General features: G+C 52.5%; 10 non-coding genes across 10 annotated transcripts; 5 read left to right on the top strand and 5 right to left on the bottom strand.

The window, feature by feature from the left end:
- Positions 1 to 342: 342 nt before the first annotated feature.
- On the bottom strand, positions 343 to 415 carry TRNAK-CUU (transfer RNA lysine (anticodon CUU)). The gene has a single exon. It is a non-coding gene; the product is annotated as a tRNA-Lys (tRNA).
- An 857-nt stretch (positions 416 to 1,272) lies between these two features.
- TRNAF-GAA (transfer RNA phenylalanine (anticodon GAA)) lies at positions 1,273 to 1,345 on the top strand. The gene has a single exon. It is a non-coding gene; the product is annotated as a tRNA-Phe (tRNA).
- Positions 1,346 to 2,353: 1,008 nt separating this feature from the next.
- On the bottom strand, positions 2,354 to 2,435 carry TRNAS-AGA (transfer RNA serine (anticodon AGA)). The gene has a single exon. It is a non-coding gene; the product is annotated as a tRNA-Ser (tRNA).
- Positions 2,436 to 4,327: 1,892 nt separating this feature from the next.
- On the top strand, positions 4,328 to 4,399 carry TRNAG-UCC (transfer RNA glycine (anticodon UCC)). The gene has a single exon. It is a non-coding gene; the product is annotated as a tRNA-Gly (tRNA).
- Positions 4,400 to 7,031: 2,632 nt separating this feature from the next.
- TRNAR-UCU (transfer RNA arginine (anticodon UCU)) lies at positions 7,032 to 7,136 on the bottom strand. Its single transcript has 2 exons — positions 7,100 to 7,136; positions 7,032 to 7,067 (listed from the first exon to the last, which is right to left on the bottom strand). It is a non-coding gene; the product is annotated as a tRNA-Arg (tRNA).
- Positions 7,137 to 14,074: 6,938 nt separating this feature from the next.
- On the top strand, positions 14,075 to 14,147 carry TRNAV-AAC (transfer RNA valine (anticodon AAC)). The gene has a single exon. It is a non-coding gene; the product is annotated as a tRNA-Val (tRNA).
- A 5,733-nt stretch (positions 14,148 to 19,880) lies between these two features.
- On the bottom strand, positions 19,881 to 19,952 carry TRNAQ-CUG (transfer RNA glutamine (anticodon CUG)). The gene has a single exon. It is a non-coding gene; the product is annotated as a tRNA-Gln (tRNA).
- Positions 19,953 to 20,552: 600 nt separating this feature from the next.
- Positions 20,553 to 20,625, top strand: TRNAR-UCG (transfer RNA arginine (anticodon UCG)). The gene has a single exon. It is a non-coding gene; the product is annotated as a tRNA-Arg (tRNA).
- Positions 20,626 to 21,481: 856 nt separating this feature from the next.
- Positions 21,482 to 21,563, top strand: TRNAS-CGA (transfer RNA serine (anticodon CGA)). Its single transcript has one exon. It is a non-coding gene; the product is annotated as a tRNA-Ser (tRNA).
- Positions 21,564 to 22,400: 837 nt separating this feature from the next.
- Positions 22,401 to 22,473, bottom strand: TRNAA-AGC (transfer RNA alanine (anticodon AGC)). Its single transcript has one exon. It is a non-coding gene; the product is annotated as a tRNA-Ala (tRNA).
- Between the last annotated feature and the right edge of the window lie 560 nt (positions 22,474 to 23,033).

Raw genomic sequence — 23,033 nt, 5'->3', positions numbered from 1 at the left:
ACTCCACCTCTTGTTCTCAGGGAAGCACCTAATTTCCTCACCAGCCCCTTGAGATTTGTAGCTCAAAGCTGGAGCTGCTGTGGAAGGAGGTGAAGCTACAGAAGCTAACCGGGTACAATCAGTGGGCGGAGGGTTATTTTTTCTCCCCCCTGGGCTGATGTGGCTAGAACTGAGGAGAAGAAAATCCTCTTCCCTTCTCCTCAGAAGATGGAAATTGCAGTTGGTTCTCTCTTTGGTTCTACTAAAGCTGGACCCCAGGACTAGACTTTTTCTTTCTAAAACCCTGGTGAAAACTGAGAGCCAATTGCTCACAGGCTGAGAATGTGAGTTAAGGAAGGACACTGCCCAGCATGGGGCTTGAACCCATGACCCTGAGATTAAGAGTCTCATGCTCTACCAACTGAGCTAGCCAGGCTGCCTGCAAGAAAGTTCCTAATATCCTATCTCAGTGTAACAGGAGCCATGTGTTCTCCACTGCCTGACTCAAGGCTCTTTCTTGCCCCTAATGTAGGGTTCTGGTCTGTGGAGAGGTTTGAACTCGAACGCCACTCCTGACACACCCACTTCTTTCCCCACAAGGAACGGCCCCATTTCCATCTCTCCAGGGACTGGTCCGTTCTGTGCAAAATGCTCAACCTGTTTCATTTTCTGCAGGAACGAGAGGGATCCATGCGCCCTGTTCCCCAGTGAGAGGTATGTGTCCTCTTCCCCCCTTTCCACAGACACAGCAGGCCAGGGGGCTATGAGCCTCCAGAGGCCCCTTCCTACCTGGCCTCCCACAAAGCTGGGGTGCCAGAGGCAGGCTCTGACTGGGAGACACTCCCAGCAGCCAAGCACATTTCTCAGGCAGCCCCTTCCCTGCGCAGGGGGTACAGGTCATACCCCATGGTGAATAAGAGCTTGTGGGGACTGGCCAGGGCTTCACGCAGGCAGCTCCCATTGGCCACAAACAAGCTTGGAGCAGGGACCAGGCATGAAGCCTTTTCCTCTACAGCAGAGAGACACAAAGGGCCCAGCAGCCCCTTCTCTCAGGTGTGCGTGGGGGCAGGGCATCTGCCTGAGGCTTCTTGCTGCCATGTTGGGTGGCTTCATGGGCTGGATCCAGCCCGCTGGCCTGTATTGCCCAGGCCTGGCTTAGAGGGAACCTTGGCCCTGGGCTGTGGGGGAGGGGCGCTGTGGAAAGGCCAGTCTGGCCTTCCTGGGCAGGGCATGACGACATGCGGCAAAACATCCTGGACAGAGAATTACAGGCCACACAGGACTCTTACCACAGCCAAAGTAGCTCAGTGGGGAGAGCGTTAGACTGAAGATCTAAAGGTCCCTGGTTCAATCCCAGGCTTTGGCATGCTCCAATAGGGGCTAATTACTTCAAGTTGATGGTTTTGCTTAGAGCTGTTCTCACAACCTGCACTGCAGGAGAAAAGGGGAGATGAGCTGCATCCTGGGGCTCTATCCTGCCACAGGGCAGGTACAAGGGCTACAGTTGGGGGGAATCAGGTGACACCACAAAAAACACTCCCTGTTGGCAGTGCTGGAACATGGCACCACATGAGCATGTTGCTAGCACCCATGTCTCCCCCCCTCAGGGCCACTAGAGATGTCCAGGAGCTCTGCCCTTGCACCCTGGGGCTGTCTGTCTGGGCCATGCACTCACACACACTGGCCCCTCCCTTTCTAGGACAGGGCTCCTGTTGTTCCTTGCTTTACTCAACCTGCGAGTTGGGCTTATCCCCAAGCAGCAGGGGCTGTGTTTACCTGGGGAGCCACAAATAGGAGCAGAACCCCCTTTCCCACTTTTTGCTTGGCTTTGAACCAGGAGCCTTTTGCAAATTAAGCAAACACGATAACCACTATTCCACAGAAACATGCTTGTCAGTTTTTTTCTGTACATAAACTTGGACAAATATTCTGTTACTAATTCTTTGCCCAAGGCAGAGCAAGAGCAGGGAACAAGACCTCCCCGCTCCAATACTTCTCTAGACCCTTTGCTCCCAACACGGGGGGGGGGGGGGTGTGCACCTCGGGAGGAGTGACCCACATCATATCCCCAGCATTTCTGCCCTTCATGGATGGACCTTTGGGGGAGGCCCAGATGCTCCATCCTCTCACTCAACTCCTATCACACACTGGAGCAGGGCAGCGCCCAGGGGTAGGGCTGAGCCATGGGGTGCTGGGTAAAGGGCAGAGGCTGCAGGAGCTGATAGTTTCCCCAGAGCCCAGGGACCCATAAGGAGGCACCATGCCCTGTGTCTCTCTCGGAAGGCGCAGAAAGGGATTGACTGGGGTTGGGGAGAGTGGCTCAGGGGTTGTGCAGCTTGTTGCCCTGGTTAGGGCGTGGCCAAAACACAGGCCACGCTGTGAGCAGGATTTGAACCTGCGCAGGGAAACCCTATTGGATTTCTAGTCCAACGCCTTAACCACTCGGCCACCACAGCTGTGAAGTCAGCAGTGTCCCAGGATCAGGGAAACTGGTAAATAATCCCAGTGTCCAGGCCTGACCTCACCCGCCCCACAGAATTCACACAGCAAACCTGGCTTCCAGCACACAGGGCAAGCTTGGGGGCTCATTGCTGGGCCCTGGGGTAAAGCATTAAACCAGCCCCCTCCTGCGGGTCCTGTGAGTGTTGCTGTCCCTGCTGTACAGACAGGGCCATGGAGACAGGGAGAGGTTCACTGAATGGGCCAAGGTCACCCAGCTAGTTAGAGTCAAAATCTGCCCCCAGCTCCCTGCCCCACCCACCGACATGCTGACTCCCTCGCTGCCAGGGGGCTGTTTGCATTGGCCTCTTTTGCTGTCTTTTCTGCTTTGAGACATTGGGACAGTTGGCCACGGAGTCCCGCAGTTGCCATCTCCCTCTGCGCAGGTGCTGTCCAGAGCCCCGACTAGCAAACGCTGACACTGCTGTTAGGTCCAGACCAGAAGGGAGTGTTTAAGGGTTATTTCAGAAGAAGGGTTTTCTCCCCAAATAACTGCATCTAAACAGTGTTTTTTATTTCATAATAAAGTATTTTGAAACAGCACCCGGACACGATTATGCAAATAGAGCGCGGGATATTTAAATCCCGGTTTCATTTACAATTTTGAATGTCTCCATTTGGATCCCTCTCCTGAAGGAGACTGCAAGTGTCAACATGTCCTGGGTGTTGCAACCTCCCAGCACTCACCTGATGTTCCCTCCCCGCTGCCTGAAGACGTTTGGGAGTCCTCCTGCATCCCCTGGAGCTGCAGGACATCAGCGTTGTCATCCTGAAGCTGCAGCTGCTGCTGCCCAGGTGTCTCCATCCCAGACTCCACAACTGTCCCTGGAGACAGGGGCTCCCCGCACCCCGGGATTCGGTCCAGTTCCTCACAGTATGCACAGTGCTGCGGTGCTTCCCCAGAGCGGGACCTGTCCTCACGGGCCCTCACATACCCCTCCCGCAATTCGTTGACCTTGGGTCTGACTTGGTCTAGGATGCAGGAGGGGGGAGGTGGCCTTTCTCTGCAAGGCCATCAGCCATTGGGCCATATGTTAGATAATTTCATGGAGGTTAGGTCCATAAAAGCTATTAGCCAGGGGATAAAATGGTGTCCCTGGCCTCTGTTTGTCAGAGGCTGGAGAAGGATGGCAGGAGACAAATCGCTTGATCGTTGTCTTCGGTCCATCCCCTCTGGGGCACCTGGTGCTGGCCACTGTCGGCAGACAGGACACTGGGCTAGACGGACCTTTGATCTGACCCAGTACGGCCGTTCTTATGTTTTTATGTTTATAAATGTTGCAATCCTCCCCCTGGACTGCCGGGCCTGCAGAGACTCCCCATCGGATCACAGCTCCAAGAGGGTCTTTATCTCTGGCCCAGACACTGACAGTGCCCAGTGTTTCTGCCCCTTGCTTGGTCCTGTGATGTGTCCCTGGAGGGGTCTCTGGGGGCTTGTGCCTGTGACATGGCTCTCCGGAAGGCAGACGTGCTCGATCTTAGGCAAAGGACCCAGAAACAACACTTTACGGCAAAAAGCACAAGGACGCTCTTGGTCCGCATCCTTGGGCCACACAGAGTATCCAGAAGTCACTTCCCCACCTCTCCCTTGGCTGCTCTAGAGCTTAGCCCAGAGTCTGATAAACTCTACTCTCCTACCCAACAACCTCTGGGACTCCTCTCCCGCCCGGCTCCTCACACCACGGAGAGCGCAGAGCAGCCACTACTCTAGCATCACCACTTCTGGACTTTGCCTAATGGCCAAGAAGTTCTGCTTTACCCCAACCACACGGGCACCCTCTCGCCTCTGGCCAGCCTCATGGCAGACATGGGTTTCCCTCACTAATTTTCCCAGCATTTTGGCAGGCAGGCATTGGTGGTATAGTGGTGAGCATAGCTGCCTTCCAAGCAGTTGACCTGGGTTCGATTCCCAGCCAATGCAATGTAAAGAGGGAGCATCAAAGCTCCTTGCTGAGGTTTTACTTGAACCCTGAAAAAACAGGCACAAATGGGTCCTGCAGCTGTGGGCTGCCTCTCGCCGCTTTTCATCCTCTCCGAAAGCATGCACAGTAATGCGGTTCCTCCCTCACATACCTCTGCTGCGATTCCTTGACCTTGGCTCTGACTTGGTCTAGGATGCAGGGGTAGGAGGGAGGTGGCCTTTCTTTGCAAGACAATCGGCCATTTAGCCATAAATGTCCACATTCCTCCGCATGGACTGCAGGGACTCCTCCTGGGACCACAGCTCCAAGAGGGTCTTTATCTGTGGCCCAGACAATGACAGTGCCTGGTGTTTGCTGTCCCTTGCTTGATTTGATTCCCAGCCAATGCAAGGTGGGAAGGGAACAGGCGACCTCCAGGGGGAGATCTTATTTAACCCTGAACAACAGGCACAAGTGGGTCCCACAGCCAAGGGCTCCCTCTCACCGCTTTTCGTGGGGAGCAGCTCAAACAAAACTAATTTGGCTGTTGTGGGGTCTGCATGGGGCTTGTATCCGTGACCTGGGCATTATTAGCATCAAGCTCTAAACAGCTGAGCCAGCAGGCCCAAAGGTGACACCACAAGAGCGGGAAGAGAAGAGTTTTCCCTCCTATTGGGGAAAGGAGGCCAGGCCAAGGGCCTTTCAGCCACTGGGTCTGTGCAGGCTGGAGCCTCCTCCTACCAGTTTTCTGGCCTGTTTCCTGAAAAGCTTGCAGTCTTTTGCCTGTTTCTGCTTCCCTGTCCATAGCAGGCAGCTAAGGGGCAGGGATAGAACAGTCACCACAGCAAACATATCTGTGCCTAGCACAGGGTTTGAATCCATGACCTTGGCATTACTAGCTCCGTGCACTAACCAACTGAGCTAGCCAGCCAAACAAAACACAGCCCACAAATAGCCCTTTCAGAAAGGCACGTCCAGCAGCTGAAGGGCTGTCTCTGCAGCTGCCAATGGCTCTTCTCTGACAGGGCCACTAGTGACTCACTGTGACGTGGGCTGGCTCATCCAGCTGGTTTGAGGGTTGGTCAAGGTGGCTGGTGGCCAGCATGGCGCACTGACACCCAGGGAAAAGAGGCAGCCGCAATCTCTTGTTGCCAGCACCTTGCTTTAGTCTAGAGAACACATCTGCTCTTCCATAAAATTTTTTGGAAGAGCAGACATGCTTTTTTCATATCTCTGTGTACTTCATTTTATGAAGAAGAAGGTGTGACGGACCGGGCCGTGTCTGGGCACAGCTGAGGGCGTCCGCTCAGGGCGAACTGCTCGAATCTGGGGCTACTTACAGCCCCCGACTGGTGACCTCTCCACACAGGCCACAAACCAGTCCCACAGAGCGCTTCAGCAACCTGCCTGAAGCCTCCCGAGAAAACCCCTCCGACACCCCAGCAATATCCGTGCCCCAGATGGCCCCAGGCCTTATACACAGGTGGGGGGTCCTAGCACCTAATCCCACCTACCCCAAACAAGTTCTGTCCGGTTCCAAGAAACCAGCCACAGATCCCTGGTCAATTTACCCTCTGGACCTTACCCACAAATCACGCTGGGCCAATCCTTTAGAATCTATATCTAAAGGTTTATTATTACAAGAAAGAAAAGCACGAGAGTAAGTTTATTAAAGTACAGTACGTTACATGCACCGAATCTCCCAGTTCTCGATGCAGGCTCTAGCAGAGATGTTACAGCTGCTGGTTTAAAAGTTCTTATTGCACATCCTACGATCAGGATGGGTTCACAGGTCTTCCGGGCTCTTCAATCCCTGCAGTGCTGCCTCTGGGATGAAGTGCTGAGCTGAGAACAAAATGGCATCGACCGCATGGCCTCTTTATACCTCCTTCTTGGCCTCTTCTGGTCTCAGCCGGTCACCTGGTCCCCAGCCTCTCTCTGCTGGCCGCTCTTAGATGTCCGCCCTCCTGCTTTAGGTGTGTCCTTGGGCCATCAAGTGCCATTGTTCTACAGGGCTTCACTACTCAGCCTGTCCATAGCAATGCTTAACCACATTCCAAGAAATATTCAGCTTCCACACAGATTAAAGATCTACACACACAGACATTATGTACTCACATAAACAGTGTACACAGGATCAGAAAACAACAAGCTCCCATTCAATACCCCACATGGCTCTCTTTCATACCAATTTCTGGGGCCAACACCCCCACCTAGGGGTGCAGCAGCGATCTGGCTGCTTCCCTCCAATTCGGTAATGTGACAGAAGGGATGTTCCAAAACAGATGATTTTTCCCCAAAATTTGGCCCAGTGTACACAGGCTAAATGTTGGAAAAGCCTCTTCCAAAAAAAGAAGCAGAAAAAGCTATGCAAATTGGGGTTCACACACTTCTTTTTCCAGAAGAACAGTGCAGTGTAGACATAGCCTGCCTGTTGCACAGCAGTGGTAGGAGACATGGAGGGACAAAAGGGTCTAACGGCACCAGCAGCCTCTCAGAACCACCCCCGTCCCAAACCCCAAGTCCTAGCCCTTCCCTCCACCCTTACTGGGGTCTACTGGGAATTGCCTGGATGCCAGCCCACCCCAGTGTCAGCCTAAGGACTGAGAGGTCTGTAAAAGCTGCATCCTGGAAATGAGGAAGCAGCTAAAGTGACTCTGGTGGGACTTGAACCCACAACCTTTGAATGTCTAGCTGGGCTCACATTAACCAATGCAGCTTAGAAGTCCAACGTGCTTTCCATTGCACCACAGAGCCTGGTGGGCTGTTGGGGTTGATATTGCCACTCTCTGCTTTGCAGCATGGCAACTGCTGGGGGAAAAGAAAGGGGAGCCAGGTCTGTCTCTTTTAGGAGAGCAGGTTAGAAGAAGTAGAAGGGGGCCCCTGACAGTGAAAACTAGGAACCAGGACAAAGCTGCAGTTGGAGAACATGGGCATCAATCCCACTACTTCTTGCATACAAAGCAAGGGATTTCTCACTTGAGCTAATTCCCCTGCATGTGAACACTTCCTTTGCCCCACCCACCTTGTTCCAGACCCTACAACGTCTCTGTGGCAGCCTAAGGCTCCTTTTTGAAAGAGCCACTTGTGGGACTGACACCCGTGGGCCGGCTAGCTCGGAGGTTTAGAACGTGGTGCTCATATCACACAGACGTGTCTTAAGAGCAAGCCCCTTATTTCAAACCATAACGGGCTCGCTATTCCAACGTCCCTGCAAACCTCATGGTGCAAGGAGCGAGGGACATTTCGGAACAGCGATTTATTTGGAACTAAGTGCTGTGTAGCCAGCGTCAAATTACAAAATAAGCTATTTCAAAATTGACTTGAAATAAGCTACCCAATTGCATCGCTTATTCTGAGCTATGGGACACACCCCTAGTGAGTTAGAGCCCAGCTCTCTGCTCCACCCACCCACGTACTGACTCCCTCGCTGCCATGGGGCTGTTTGTATTGGCCTCTTCTCTCTGTAGCCAGGCTTCAGCCAGGACTGAGACTCAGGCAGGAGAATGTGACCCGGCTCCCTGCACCTGGGCCCTGCATTTCTCATCCCTTCAGAGACACTTGCTAGTGGAGGAATAAATCACAGTCACATGAGTGTAGATTATGAAATGTTGTTGTTGCCTTGGAAACTCCCCACAGACCTTCTCCCAGGGGGCCTGGGCAGCCAATCACACTGCACAGGTTACTTGGAGGTGAGTGTGCTGTGTAGACGTGCCCGTCCTGTTGAGGGCCAGCCTGATAGCGGGAGGCTCTGGCCACTTCCTTTCCTTGTCTCTCTCAGGCTGTGTCTACACTGCAGGGCTACGTCTACACTTCAGGCTTTTTGTGCAAGAGGAGAAGTTCTTGCGCAAAAACTTGCAGAGCGTCTACACTGCACGCACGTTCTTGCACATGTAAATTTATAGTGCAGCATCAGAAAACAGGGCTTCTTGCACAAGGGTTATTCCTCTCCCCATGAGGAATAAGCCCTCTTGTGCAATAACTCATCCACAAGGAGGCAGTGTGGAGAGCCAACAGGGGTTTCTTGCTCAAGAAAGCCCTATGGCTAAAATGGCCATCAGAGCTTTCCTGCGCAGGAGAACCTCCACACTGCCATGGGCGCTCTTACAGAAAAGCACTTCTCTTGTGCAACAGCACATGGGAGTGTAGACACACTGTTGTGCAAGACCTTTTGCACAAAACAGTTCTTGAGCAAGAAGTCTGCAGGGTAGGTGTAGCCAGGGGGTGTTTGGGTTTTTTACTAGCACTGAGCTTTAGGGACTGGTCCTAGCCAGGAATGTGTCTGGTGCTGGTTTGTGACACTCTCAGGCCGTGTCTACACTGGGCGTGAGAGCGACGCTGCCGTGGTTGATGTTCCAGGCTCTAGGGAAGACCCACTGATTAGAACTGAGCTGTGCAGAGTCTTGTAAAGGGAACCGCAACTTCTCTGGAGATTTGCTGAGTTTTATATGAGGGTTTATCAGAAGGGACGTTGTGGGCTCTGGAACAAGGTGGGTGGGGCAGAAAAACTCTTCAGAGGTAGGGGAATTAACTCAAGTGGTAGAGCGCTTGCTTTGCATGTGAGAGGCAGTGGGATCGATACCCACATTCTCCAGTTGTAAATTTTTGCTGCTTCCTCTTTTCCACAGACAGAGCCAGCCAGGGGCTAAGTGCTTCCAGGGCCTTCTTCCCTCTTCCATAAGGCAATGGGCTGGGTTCAGCAGTGTAGGAGGCGTCACGTTTGCCTCCCAGGGAGCAGTTCCCTGGCTAAAAGTCAGGCAGACAAAGTCCAGCCTGTAACACCCAGAGGAGGGGATTTGCTTGCCAGGGGAGGGCAGACACAGACCAGCACTTGGGAGCTTGGCTGCCAGCTGCTTAGCACATCTGGACACAGAAGAATCCCAAGGCTTGGTTCTGCCAGGCAGCAGTTTCCCCTCTTCTGTTTCTTTTCAGCTCGATGCAAACTGCCTCCCAGCTGTGGGTGAGGCTGAGTGTGTGTGAAACCAGCTGCGCTTTGGATGATTTTGTTAATTGTTTAAAAAGCCTCAGGCACCTCTTCTGCCTGGGGAGGTGGCTGTAACCATCCTTCCCGTGTGTCTATACCAGAGTCCAAGAGACAGATTAGAGTTTACTTCCCAGTGGTCCCTTGTCCCTCCTTTATCTCTGCGGTTACAGCCCCTGCTCTCTCCCATTTCTGGCCCATCCCCCAGGTGTCCATGTTGTTCACTTGCCTGTGGGCTTTGGGCACCTGCCCCCATCAAACCTAGTTTAAAGCCTCCTCACTAGGTTAGCCAGTCTGCACCCAAATACTCTTCCCTTCCTTGACAGGTGAACCCCACCCCTGCTGAGCAGCCCTTCCTGCAACAGCATCCCATGGGCAAGGAAGCCAAAGCCCCCTGCCCATGGAGCTGTAGCTTTCTGTGCCCAGGGGGCCAGACACCGCCTGGGCTCGATGGCTGGCGGGAAGTGGGGAATGGCTGCACTTTGGGAATCAAAAGTGTTGCCTGGAAACATAAAGAGCTTAGTTGGCTAAAGCACCTGCTTCATAAACAGATGGAGCTGTAGCATTCTGTGCCCAGGGGGCCAGACCCCACCAGGGCTGGAAGGCAGGAGGGAAGAGGACACCCTCACTGGGGTCTGCTGGGAACTGTCTGGACTCAAGCCCACCCCAGTGTCAGCTTAAGGATTGCCTGCTCTGTAAAAGGTGCCCTGGAAATGAGAAAGTAGCTAAAGTGACACTTGAACCCACAACCTTTGAATGTCTAGCTGGGCTCACATTAACCAGTGGAGCTTAAAAGTCCAACATGATTTCCATTGCACCACAGAAACCAATGGACTGCTGAGCTTCATATCTCCACTCTCTGCTTTGCAGCATGGCAATTGCTGGGAGAAAAGAAAGGGGAGCCAGGTCTGTCTCTTTTGGGAAAGCAGGTAGGAAGAGGGAGGGGCCACTGAGCTGAGTCAAAATAGGGGATGAAAACTGAGCTGTAGTTGGAGAATGTGGGTATCGATCCTCCCACTGCCTCTCACATGCTAAGTGAGCGCTCTACCACTTGAGCTAATTCTTCTGCATGTGAAAGTCTCTACTGCCCCACCCACCTTGTTCCAGAGCCCACAACATCCATGCGGCTGCCCAAGGCTCCTTTCTGAAAGGGCCACTTGCTCAAGAAATGGCTAAAATGGCCATCAGAGCTTTCTTGGAAGGAGAGCGTCCACACTGCCATGTGCACTCTTGCAGAAAAGCACTTCTCTTGTGCAACAGCACATGGCAGTGCGGAGACACTGTTGCGCAAGACCTTTTGCACAAGAATTCTTGCAAAACAGTTCTTGAGCAAGAAGTCTGCAGGGTAGATGTAGCCAGGGGGTGTTTGGGTTTGTTACGAGCACTGAGCTTTGTACAACAGCCCAGGGAACATTGTGAAAAGGCAAAACCTTCCTGCCCTGGGTGTCCCTGGCCAGCCAGTGAGTGGCACAAAGGTTCCCTGAAGTGCTGACTTCAGGTGGCTTGAAATAAATTTTTATCATTCAGTTGAGGTGGCCAAGTGGTTAAGGGGCTGAACTGCTAATGTGTTGTGCTCTGCACGCATGGGTTTGAATCCCATTGTTGTTGGGTGTTAATGACCCTCTCTGTTGCTTCTCCCAGAAGTTCAGTGCCAGCCCCTCCTGTTACCCTGCCTGCCCCAGCCCCTCCCACTGCAGCCTGGGGAAAGGGGAAATCTCCACAGAGACACTCCCAGCTCACAAAGGAGATTCCAGGCAGCCAGGCCATGGGGGTCTCTGAGATGCCCCAGCCCTGCAGCCTCTCCCACCTGGCTGTTGCCATGGTCCCTCTGTGAGGTCACTGCCTCCCAGCCAATGAGCTGAGGTGCTGCAAAAGTTCCTTGTGATGTCCTGCCCCTGGCCAGCCCCTTGGCATGTGTGAGCTGCTCTCCCTGCCCCTGTCACTCAGGGCTGGTTCTGGGGCTCACACAGGGAACATCAGAGGCTGCTCAGGGGGCCACATTGCTAGGCCAGGGGCCCTCCTGTGGGGCTGTGAGTGTTGCTGTCCCTGCTGTACAGACAGGGCCATAGAGCCTCAGGAGGCTGCAGCGGTGGGAGACACTTCCCTGATTTCAGGAGGGAGGTGAGACGTCACGGCCAATGACTGGGAGCCAGCTACAGATACCCATGGAAAGCTGATTTTCAGAGGGGCTTAATCAGGAGCTAAAAGTTGAAGAAGGGACATTTAGAAGGGTGAATTTCTGTCTCTGGGAGTGTTTTCTGTGTTCTCCTTTGCCCTAATGGACAAGGCAGAGGCGTCCTCAGTCAGGGGTTATGTGTTTAAGTCCCACTTGGGGTGATAGTTTCCTCTTACTGACAAAAAACTTATCTTTCTTTGCTCTCTGAGACAGTTGGCAAGGATGCTCCTTACTGGCTCTGTCTCTCTACAGAAGTTGTTCAGACCCTTCAATAGCAAATGCTGGTGTTAGGTGCACGTCTGAGTTCTAAAAGCCCAGGGCTGCATCTAGACTGGCACGATTTTCTGCAAATGCTTTTACGGAAAAGTGTCCATGCCAATCTAGACGTGGTTTTGTGCAAGAAAGCCCCGATCGCCATTTTCACCATCACGACTTTTTGTGCAAAACAGTTTTTAGCTATCTACACTGGCCCTCTTGCGGAAAAACATTTCCGGAAAAGGGCTTTTGCCCTAACGGGAATGTCAAAGCCGCTTGTCATATGGGCTCTGGAACAAGGTGGGTGGGGCAGGGCATTTGTTCCCATGCACGGGAATTAGCTCAAGTGGTAGAGCGCTTGCTTTGCATGTGAGAGGCAGTGGGATCAATACCCACATTCTCTAGTGAGAGATGGCTGCTTTTTCCTTTGCTTTACAGGCAGAGACAACAAGGGGACCTAAGTGCTTCTAGGGGCCTCTTTGCAATAGGCAGTGGACTGGTTTCTGCAGTGCAGGGGGTGTCACGTTTGCCGGGCATAGAAAAGTTCCCTGGCTAAAAGCCAGACAGGCAAAGTCCTGGCTGTAACACCCAGCGGGGGGATTCGCCTGCCTGGGGAGGGCAGGAACAGACCAGCACTTGGCTGCCAGCTGTTTGCACATCTGGACACAGAAGCATCCTGAGCCTTGGTTTTACCAGCCAGTTTCTTTTCAGCTCCCTGCAAACTGCCTCCCAGCTGTGGGTGAGGCTGAGTGTGAGTGAAACCAGCTTCACATTGGATGATTTTGTTAATTGTTTAAGAAGCCTCATGCACCTCTTCTGCCTGGGGAGGTGTCTGGAATAGACGCCTAGTGTGACAACACCCTGGGGTTTTACCCCTTTAACCTCACCCAGAGACTCCCGACAAGTCCACTCCTGTGTCCATCTCCGCCTCAGGCCAAGTGTTCGCATGTTTCATATCTAAGGAAACTCCTCCTCCCTTTTTCCTGCAAATCCAGAGCAAGCTGTATCCTTCTGTGCCAATATTCCAATAAAGTGCATTATCCCACCAAGTCCCTGTGATACCAACTTCTTCCTGCTTATTACCCATAGTCCTGTGTGTCTGTACCAGCATCTAAGACGCAGATTAGATTTTGCTTCCCAGTGGTCCCGCGTCCCTCCTTTATCTCTGCTGTTACAGCCCCTGCTCCCTCCCATTTCTGCCCCATCTCCCAGGTGTCCATGTTGTTCACTTACCTGTGGGCTTTGGGCACCTGCCCCCATCAAACCTAGTTTAAAGCCTCCTCACTAGGTTAGCCAGTCTGCACCCAAATACTCTTCCCTTCCTCGACAGGTGAACCCCAACCCTGCTGAGCAGCCCTTCCTGCAACAGCATCCCGTGGGCAAGGAAGCCAAAGCCCCCTGCCCACGGAGCTGTAGCTTTCTGTGCCCAGGGAGCCAGACACCACCTGGGCTCCGTGGCTGGAGGGAAGTGGGGAACGGCTGCACTTTGGGAGGCAAAAGTGTTGTCTGGAAACATAAAGAGCCATTTTGGAGGAGGGCACCATGGCTTAGGTGGCTAAAGCACCTGCTTCATTAACAAAAAATCCTGGGTTCAACTCCCAGTGGTGCCTTGTTGTAACCTTTGCTCACATTTTCCTACGTCATTCTTCCCCACACACCTCTCCACTCAGCCTTTTCCTGAACCAGCAGTTCCATGGGTGGCCAGGGGAGGCCTCTTCTGTGTCCCAGAAGGGGCATAAGTAAATGTGAGCAAAGGCTGCAGCAGTAACTGAATCCAGGTGCTGCTTTTTATTAGACAAGTGCTTTAACCAGCTAAGCCACTGTGCCCTACTCTGACCCACCTCTAAACTGTTCTACTGTATGGTCCCAGACAACACCATTGTCTCGCAAAGTTCGTCCATTCCCCATTTCCCTCCTGCCTTCCCACCCTGGCAGTGTCTGGCTCCCTGGGCACAAAAAGCTACAGCTCAGTGGGCAGAGGCTCTAATATTCACATCTCCCCCAGCCGCTGGGGCTGTGGAGTTGCCTTTGAGGTTCTCCAGGGTTGGGGGAGGGCAAAATTGAGCAAACTTTGATTCTCTGGCTTGTAAACCCCTTGGCCTCAGGGTTTAGGTTGGAGTCCCCAGGTGGGGGCCCGGCCTCCTTCAGTTTGGTCCCTTCCTGAGGGCACAAAATAGACAACAGAGAATTCCTTTGCCCCGCAGCAATCTCTGTTGGCCAAAGGGTTAGCAACCGAATATTTGCCCAAGCTTAAGTGCAGTAGCAGAAAACATTTGTATGTGTGTTTCTGTGGTGTAGTGGTTATCATGTTTGCCTAACACGCAAAAGGTCCCTGGTTCAAAGCCAGGCAGAAACACAGGGTCTTCTCTTATTGCGGTTCCCCTGGGTGCCCACAAGGCAGTTCCAGGGCCTGCCACCTGGTGCAGGGTTTGGCAGCATGTGTGCTGGCTTTCAGGAGCATGTGGGAGACAGCTCAGCAGGTTAGGCTGAGAAAGGAGAACGCGGAGGGGGGGCCTGAGACTTCTCAGTGGTGCCTTGCCTGACACCAGGTCATTGTGGCCACACAGTCCAGGGCCCACCCTGGAAGTGCCACTACTGTGGCTGTGCACCTTCGGGGCAGTGTGGCTGTCACCTTTGGTGCAAGTGGACACTAAGCCACATAATGTCCCGCCTCATGCCCAGACCCCAGCCACCCCATTCCCCTGGCTTTCTTCTCACCCAGCACCCCCAGCTTGCTTTGACACCCTCCCTTGTTCCTTCTTCCCCACCCTGCTCCTTCATCCACGTTCCTTCAGCACCCTTTCTCCTGGCCACACACGGCTCCTTGGCACTTCTCAAGCCAGGCCCTGCAAGGAGCCACCAGGGCAGGAACCAGCCCTTGGAGCTCGGCTTACACCGGATCTGGTAGTTTCCCACCACATCTCACCTGGGAAGAGGTGACTTGTTCTCCTTCCTTCTGACCTTACATCTCTGTTCCCTTCAAAGGTCTCCGCGGCCTCAGGACCCGCCTCCTCAGGGCGCTGCCCCTCTGCCACTGGGCTGGGAGTGGGAGACTCCACAGTCTCTGCACTTGGGCTGAGAAGTCTCACGGGGACTCGTCTGTTGACGGCGTTAGTCAGCCCGATGGCCAGCCGGATCCATTCCATAGCGCTGCCTGAGAGGAAGCTTTACAAGCGCCCAGTGTCCATTGGTATTTTCTGGGGCTCTGTGTAGGGGTTGGGCTTGGCCATCTTTTCCACGGGAAATGCCTCTTCTTTGGAACAGCAGCTCCCAGGAGTTCATGGAACTTCTTCTTCTCAGCTTGGGAAAGGGACGACTAAGGGGTGATTGGAAAGATATTTGTGCTGTGAAAACAGCAGGGCCCCCAGGGAAACTGGTAAATAATCCCAGTGCCCAGGGCTGATGTTACCTGTCCCCACACACTTCACACAGCAAATGGGGCTCCCAGAGCACAGGGGGAGTTTGGGGGCTTATTGCTGGGCCTTGGGGTGAAGCATCAAACCAGCCCCCTCCTGTGGGGCCTGTGAGTGTTGCTGAATCTGGGCCCCTTCACCTGGGGAATGACAAACAAAAGGTCTGGGGGCCACACAGAGACCCTGCTGGGCTGAGCAGGAAGTGGCTGGGACTTTGCTTTGTTTTTGCCTGTGGGCTTGTCTGTCTGCAGCATGGAAACCTCCTGGATCCTCAGACCACTGGTCTGGATGGTGTGTTACAGACGTCGGAATAATGGAATTGCCGTGTAGACGCTCCCATTGTTATTGCAGTATAATGGCCGTTATTCCCAAGGAATGCTCCTGTGTAGATGCAGCCTAAGAGAAATGCTTTCATGAGCATGGGGAGGAGCAAGGGCTCCTACAATGTCAGGAGAAATGGGGAAATGAGGTCACCTCTCTAGATATAAAACAGAGGATGTGTCAGAAGTGGGATTTGAACCTATGCCTCCATTTGGAGACCAGAACACCCAACTAAGGGGGAAACAAGTCCATGAGTCTGGTGCCTTAGACCACTCAGCCATCCTGACACGCATACAGACACCTCTAATGGCAGTTTTCTTACATGTGTGAGTTGCTCAGGGAGGTGGCGGGAGCCTCTCTTTCCCCATCTAACAGCCGCTTTACAGCAGAGCTGGGTTTATCCCCACTCACCCTCATCTACAGTGATAGAAATGTAGCTGTGTTAGTCTGGTGCAGCTGAAACAAAATACAGGACTACGTAGCACTTTAAAGACTAACAAGATGGTTTATTAGATGATGAGCTTTCCTGGGCCAGACCCACTTCCTCAGATCAAGTGGGTCTGGCCCACAAAAGCTCATCATCTAATAAACCATCTTATTAGTCTTTAAAGTGCTACATAGTCCTGTATTTTGTTCCTCATCTACCGTTGTGGGGTGTTTTGCAGGGAGCTGACAAGAAACGGAAGAGGGGAAAACTCTGGCCGGCAGAACTGAGGCTTGGGATTCTCCTGTGCCAGGGAGTCTGTGTCAGTGCCCTTGGGGATCCTGAGCTGGGTGGCTCCTGGGCTTGTTGGCTCCATACCAGGGGTGTCTCTTCTGCAGGGCAATGCTTGTTCCCGGGGCTAACAGTTATCCCTGGGACACACTTTGTGCAGGGACCATTGGTCTTTGTGCCACATTATATGTCTGGGATGTGGGAGTGAGGAACCTGCCTCAAATAGACACGTATCCGCCCCCCGTAGTGAGATCCCGGGGCCCTGGCTTTGACTGGTGCCGGGCACGTGGGGAATTAGATCTAGGGGGAGATTTCTAGAGCCCCACAACAGCTGCTGCTCACATGCAGATGTGCACATCTGTCTGGGGTTACTGGGCACCCAGCCTGCTTCCTGTCCCTGCCATCCTGGGCAAAGCGGCATCACTGGCTCAGGGGTTCCTCTCCTCAGCGCGCTGCAGACAAAGCCCTTGTGTGTTAAAGGGCCTCAGGGAGCCCAGAGCAGAGGGAGCTGGGAATCTAGTCCCATTGATCCCCTCAACACTCACACACACACACACACACAATCCCAGCCCCAAGCACCCCCCACATCCCTAATTCTGTGCCCTGACTCCCATATCCTCCCACATCCTCACCCCTGCCCTGAGCCCCACCCCCCACTTTAATTTCTTACAGGTACTGTCCTATCACAACCCCTCCCCCAACTTCCTGCCTTGAGCCTCCCCCTGCCCAAGGGGTGGTGCCCAATAGAACAGTCCCTGTAAGAAATGTGTCACTTTCACCCCTGGGAGCAGCTCAGCCATGCAAAGGGGCTGCCTGGGGCAGGACATTAGCCCTGGAGGGCAGGGGTGGGTGTGGCAGTGACATCACAAGGGCCTTTTGCAGCCCCTCAGCTTATTGGCTAAAGGAGGTTGGGAGGTGATGACCTCACAGAGAGTCCATGACAATGGCCAGGTGGGACAGGCTGCAGGGCAGAGGAAACCTCAGAGACTTTGCTGCAGGAGTCTCAGAGCCCCCCATGGCTTTGCTGCAGGGAGTCTCCTTCTGGAGATCTGCCCTTGAGGCCAGAGAGGGAATGAGGGTCACAAGCACGAGTGTGAGGAGGGGCCTCCTTGGAGCCTTCTCCTTTCCCTTGACTAGCTGACCTAGAAGACGGACGTCCCCGTGGAGAAGGTAAGAGCCTCCAAGAGGGGCTATGTCATTGCAGCAGGGGAATTAGCTCAAGTGGTAGAGTGCTTGCTTAGCATGTGAGAGGTAGTGGGATTGATACCCATGTTCTCCACTAATGGGAAAAATCCCTGTTTTTCTTTTCACAAAGGTACAGCCAGACGGGGGCTAAATGTCTCCAGTAGCTCCCTCCCGCTTCCTCCTTTGTCTCCCTCAAAACCAGCCATGCTGGGCAGAAGGCTGCTGGGACTCAGCCTGGCAGAGACAGAAATGATGAAGACAGGCCCCAGGGGGCAGAGTTGCCCCACTGGGAAAGTGCCTGCGACACAGGGGAGAGGCAGCGGCTCCTTCCACATGGTCTCCAGCCCGCTCCCTGGTGCTACTCACTTCCCTGCCAACTGAGCCCTCTGGGGCCTTCACTCCTCATCTGCAGCCCCCTGCTCCCTGCCTGGGCACCTCCAGGATCCATGCTGCCCTTGACGCCTGTTGTGCAGCCCCTGCCAGCGTGGCCCTGTGGTGCCTGGCTCCTGAGTTGCAGCACCTGCTACCTGGCTGGAGTAAGAGTTTGATATCTGTTTATATTTGTATTTTAGATTTAATAATGTAAAGCCATCAAGTGTGCATCCATGATTAAGGAGAGGCAAATTGATGACTTTAAAGGTGAAGGTCGGCATACCTGAAAACAAAATCGATTAAATGCAGGACAGGATAATTCTCGGAGATGTTTGGAATCGTAACATCAACGCACCAGACACAGAGTGACACAGCAAAATCCATGGACTTCAACAGAGGAAAGGGTTATAATAGCAGGGTGCTTGCCATGGAACTTTAGGTTCGTCTTGCCCCCAACTCCAGGAATATCGGATCGTGACCGACAGAGCCCGGCTCCTCTCTGTGATCAGTCTGGCTGTCCAGTAGATTGATTCAGACTCTGGACTGGTGACTATAACATTATCTGGCAGGACTCCGTGTGTGTGTCGGTGGTTGGGTGACTGAAAAGCAGATGCTCCTGTTGTGTTCTCAATCAATGCGGCGTGCTGCCTTTGCCCCTATAAAAGATCTCGTGTGCTTTGTTTAAGCATAACAGTCTCTCCCAGCCCCATAGGGCCCCTCACTCCCAAGCCAGACCCCAGGTTCCCTCTAAGCGGTGTGGCAGCCCGGCAGCTGCTTAATGACCCTGGCCAGCCAGGGACTCAGGACTCTGCACATGGAGCTGCCTCAGCTACAGCAGCAGCTAAACTCTCCCTGCCAGACAGTCGGGTCTCGCTGCCCGTTCTCTTCCCCTCATCGACGGCCAGCAGAGCCACCCAGCCCACGGGAAACAGCCGCACGAGTGGCCCTTTCAGAAAGGAGCCTCAGGCAGCTGAAGGCACGTTGTGGGCTCTGGAATGAGGTGGGGGGGGGGGGAAAGGAACCTACATACTGAGGAGAGAGCATTGTCCAGGCACCTCTGGGGGCTACCTCCCTCACCACCACCGTACCTGGCAGGTGCCTTGACCAGCTTAGCCATGGGGCTGCTTTCTGGGAGTTTTCTCCCAGCTGCTCCATGTGTTGCCATTGCCCATCCCAAGGGAAGGGAGAGTCACTCTCCATGGCTGCAGGAGCTGCAGAGGTGGCACTCGCAGGTTCTCTGGGCGCTGACACCCCCAAGGAATCACAAGGGCGTGTGGCGCTGGCTCACCTGTCCTAACAAAAGACAGGACTGTGCAGCACTTTAAAGACTAACAAGATGGTTTATTAGGTGTTGAGCTTTCCTGGGCCAGACCCACTTCCTCAGATCAAATTCTGGAAGAGAATTGGCATGACCATATATCCCAAAGGAATACGATGGGGAAAAAAAGTGGACACTGACAAATCAGATTTAGAACAAAAGGTGAGTGAGGGGGATAGTATCTATGAGATAATGATACTAGGGGTGATAATTGGGGAAGCTATCTTTGTAATGGGTAAGGTAATTAGCATCGTTTTAAGGCCCATTCATAAAGTGTCAAATTTAGGCATGAATGACGGTTCAGAGATTTCTCTTTGTAGTCTGGTGTTAAAGTCTCTTGGAAGTAAGATACATGTAGTAAGGTCATTAAGACTATGCATAGGTTGGTTGAAATGAAAGGAAACTGTTTTTTCCTGGTGAAAATGTCTGATTTGTGGCCATTAATTCTTTGGCAAAGTGTCTGAGAAGTTTGTCCAATATACACAGCAGAAGGACACTTTAGGCACTTTACTTTTTCTTGCAACAAACCCTGTTGCCAACTTTGTCCTCATATTTACTCTGCTGACACCATCACTGGACCTAACCATGTTAGTTAGGAGATCAAAGACACATATTTCTGCTCATCCAGAAATAGAATTTATGCCATCATGTGCCTAAAATGTCCAGGGGTCATTAGACACCCAGCAGGGGGCACAAATCTCATTTTTCACCAGCATGAGGACAAAGCACATGAAATAGGAAGGCTTTGCTGCAACCAGCCCAGCATGGCCCCACTGAGATTTGAACTCAGATTGCAGGGTTCAGAGCCCTGAGTGCTTCCCATTACACCATGGGACCTACATATGGTGCCTTTGGTGGGAACCTGTGACTCTCAGGCTGCCTCTGCTCTCCTGGCTTCCGTCCAGCTGCTCCATCCCCGCTGCTCTAGTAGAAGTCGTGTGACACTCTCCCCTCCCCCATCACGGCTTGGACAGGTCACCGCCTCCAACCAGACTGAAATGACCCCCTGCATTTCCCCTGGCCCCATGGGGCTGGCAGAAAAGAGGCCCAGGGCCAGGATGCAGCCAGGAGAAGCAGGTGGCAGGAAGAGCCCCAGTCTACCCAGCTCATTTTTGTGCAATAGCCTCTTGTGCAAAAAGGGACCCCAATTAATTATGCAAATAAGCATGGCAATATGATAATCTGTACTTCATTTGCATGAGCTTTTGGGGAAGAGAGATGCAGTATGGAGATAGCCTAGGTGGTAGATAGCCGTGAACTAACATAGACTCAGGAAAAATCCCTGGGCTGCAATCCTTAGTTACACAAAATAAGAATAATTCACCAGCTCAGACATGATTTCTAAACTGCCAAACAAGGAAAATAATAAAACCTGATGAACTAGGGAGACTTTTACCTACCTATGCATTTCAGGAAGTCCAGCTCCATGTAAGGCAAGACTGTGTGGCCTAATGGATAAGGCGTCTGACTTCGGATCAGAAGATTGAGGGTTCGAGTCCCTTCACAGTTGCACTTACCTTCCTTTGTCTATGCTTGTGGATCCTGTTGTCTTTGGCCTGGAAAGGTCCTATGTAACAATGTGGTTTTTCTATAACCCTATGGAAAGGCCTGTAGCTATTCAGTAGGTCTAAACTAAAGCCTTCTTCTGCAGCCAGACTGAAGAGCAGCAGCAATTAGCTGTAAAGCCTGGAGTCACATGCTCATGTTCCAGCTAAATGACATTGAAATAGTGTCACACTAGGCTGTGAGAAGGGATTGTATCCTAGTGCCACCCACTGTCACCAGGCAAGAAGCACATCTCACAGTGGGTAGAGAAAACTTAATCACCAGCATTTTGTCTGGCATAAGACTGCTTACCAATAGTTGTGGTTGTGCAATGGGCATTCTATGATTCTTGTCCTCACTTTCCTATTGTTTGTCTGTGTGATAGTCTGGCTTGGATCTGTTTCTGTCTGCTGTATAATTGATTTTGCTAGGTGTAAATCAACTAAGGGGGTGGGGTTTGATTGGTTAGGTGATTCTGTTACAGAATGTTATGATGGGTGAGTGAAATTATACTAAAATAATTGGTTAAGGAAGAACTAAGCAGTATTGAGTTTCTCTATATAAACTGGGGTCCAAGAAGGAGACCAGCAAGAAGAAGGAAAAGGGGAGAAGAGAAGAGGAAGGAAAAGGGAAAGGAAGACCAAGAAGGAGGAGAGAAGACCTTAAAGCCAAACTCACCTCAAAGGCAGCCTAAGACCAGAACAGCCAGGACTCCTCTGCACAGCTGTTGCAATGGTTTGCTGTGTGAATTCTATGGCAGGTGACGTTAGGTCTGCGCACTGGGATTATTTACCAGTTTCCCTGACCTCATAGCAGCCACAGCTGTGATGGCCGAGTGGTTAAGGCGTTGGACTCGAAATCCAATAGGGTATCCCTACGCAGGTTCAAATCCTGCTCACAGCGAGGCCTGTGTTTTGGCCACAGCCCTATCTAGGGCAACAAGGGCCTCTCTGAGTTACCAGCAGTGGGGCTGTTAGTGTCAACATCTAACTAATTGCAATAGTAGGCCCTGTCTTCACTCAGGTGGAGTTTTCTGCTGCAGTCCATCTTGGGAGCAGTACACTGCAGGCTTTTTGCATAAAAACTTGCAGAGCATCTACATTGCACGCATGTTCTTGCGCAAGTAAATTTACAGTACAGCATCGGAAAACTGGGTTTCTTCTGGAAGAGTTATTCCTCTCCCCACAAGGAATAAGCCCTCTTGTGCAAGAGCTCTCCCACAAGAGGGAAGTGTAGACAGGCAACATGAATTTCTTGCACAAGAAGCCCCTATGGTTAAAATGGCCATCTGAGTTTTCTTGCAGAAGAGAGAGTCCACACTGCCATGGATGTTCTTGAGCAAAAGCACATCTCTTGTGGAAAAGCAAATGGCAGTGTGGATGTGCTTTTGTGCAAGACCTTTTGCACAAGAACTCTTCTGCAAAAGAGTTGTGGCACAAGAAACCACCAGTGGACACTCTACCTTGACTTAGGGCCCCAGGAGGCACTGGGGAGTAATTACTTTGTATGGCCCTGGGCAGGAGCTATTTTGAAATAGCAGCAGTGGAGCGTCCACACTACCACTATTTCAAAATAGCTCTTTCAGAAGAGGCGCTATCCCTCGTGCAATGAGGTTTACAGATTTGGAACTAAGCCGTGGTGGCTTTTGGGGTGAGTGAGTAGGAAGAGGGAGGGGCCACTGAAGGCACTTAACCCTCTGGCTGGCTCTGCTTGCAAAAAAGACCAGGGACCACACATCACTGGAGAATGTGGGTATCGATCCCACTACCTCTTGCATGCTAAGCAAGCGCTCTACCACTTGAGCTAATTCCCCTGCTGTGCTGTGAGCCCCCCTTTTGGTGACTCTTACCTTTTCCACAGGGACGTCTGTCTTCTAGGTCAATGGTAAAGGAGAAGGCTCCAACGAGGCTCCTCTTCACACTCGTGCTTGGGACCCTCATTCTCTCTCTGGCCTCAAGGGCAGATCTCAAGGAGACGACTCCCTTCAGCAAAGCCATGGGGGGTCTCTGAGATGGCCCCTGCCCTGCAGCCTGTCCCACCTGGCCATTGTCATGGACTCTCTGTGATGTCAGCACCTCCTAACCTCCTTTAACCAATAAGATGAAATGCTGCAAAAGGCCCTTGTGATGTCACTGCCACACCCACCCCTGCCCTCCAGGGCTAATGTCCTGCCCCAGGCAGCCCCTTTGCATGGCTGAGCTGCTCCCAGAGGTTTAAATAACACATTTGTACAGGGACTGTTCTATTGGGCACCACCCTTTGGGCATAGAGAGGCTCAAGGCAGGAAGTTGAAGGTGGGGGAGGTTGTGATAGGACTGTCAGAAATTAAAATGTGGGAGGCTCAGGGCAGGGATTTGGGGATTGTGTGGTTGG

The sequence above is a fragment of the Pelodiscus sinensis genome, chromosome 19 (assembly GCF_052426305.1).
Source record: "Pelodiscus sinensis isolate ZL-2025 chromosome 19, ASM5242630v1, whole genome shotgun sequence".
Lineage (NCBI taxonomy): Eukaryota > Metazoa > Chordata > Testudines > Trionychidae > Pelodiscus > Pelodiscus sinensis.
The sequence above is the reverse complement of the archived record's forward strand: the minus strand, read 5'-3'. Positions and strand labels throughout refer to the sequence as shown.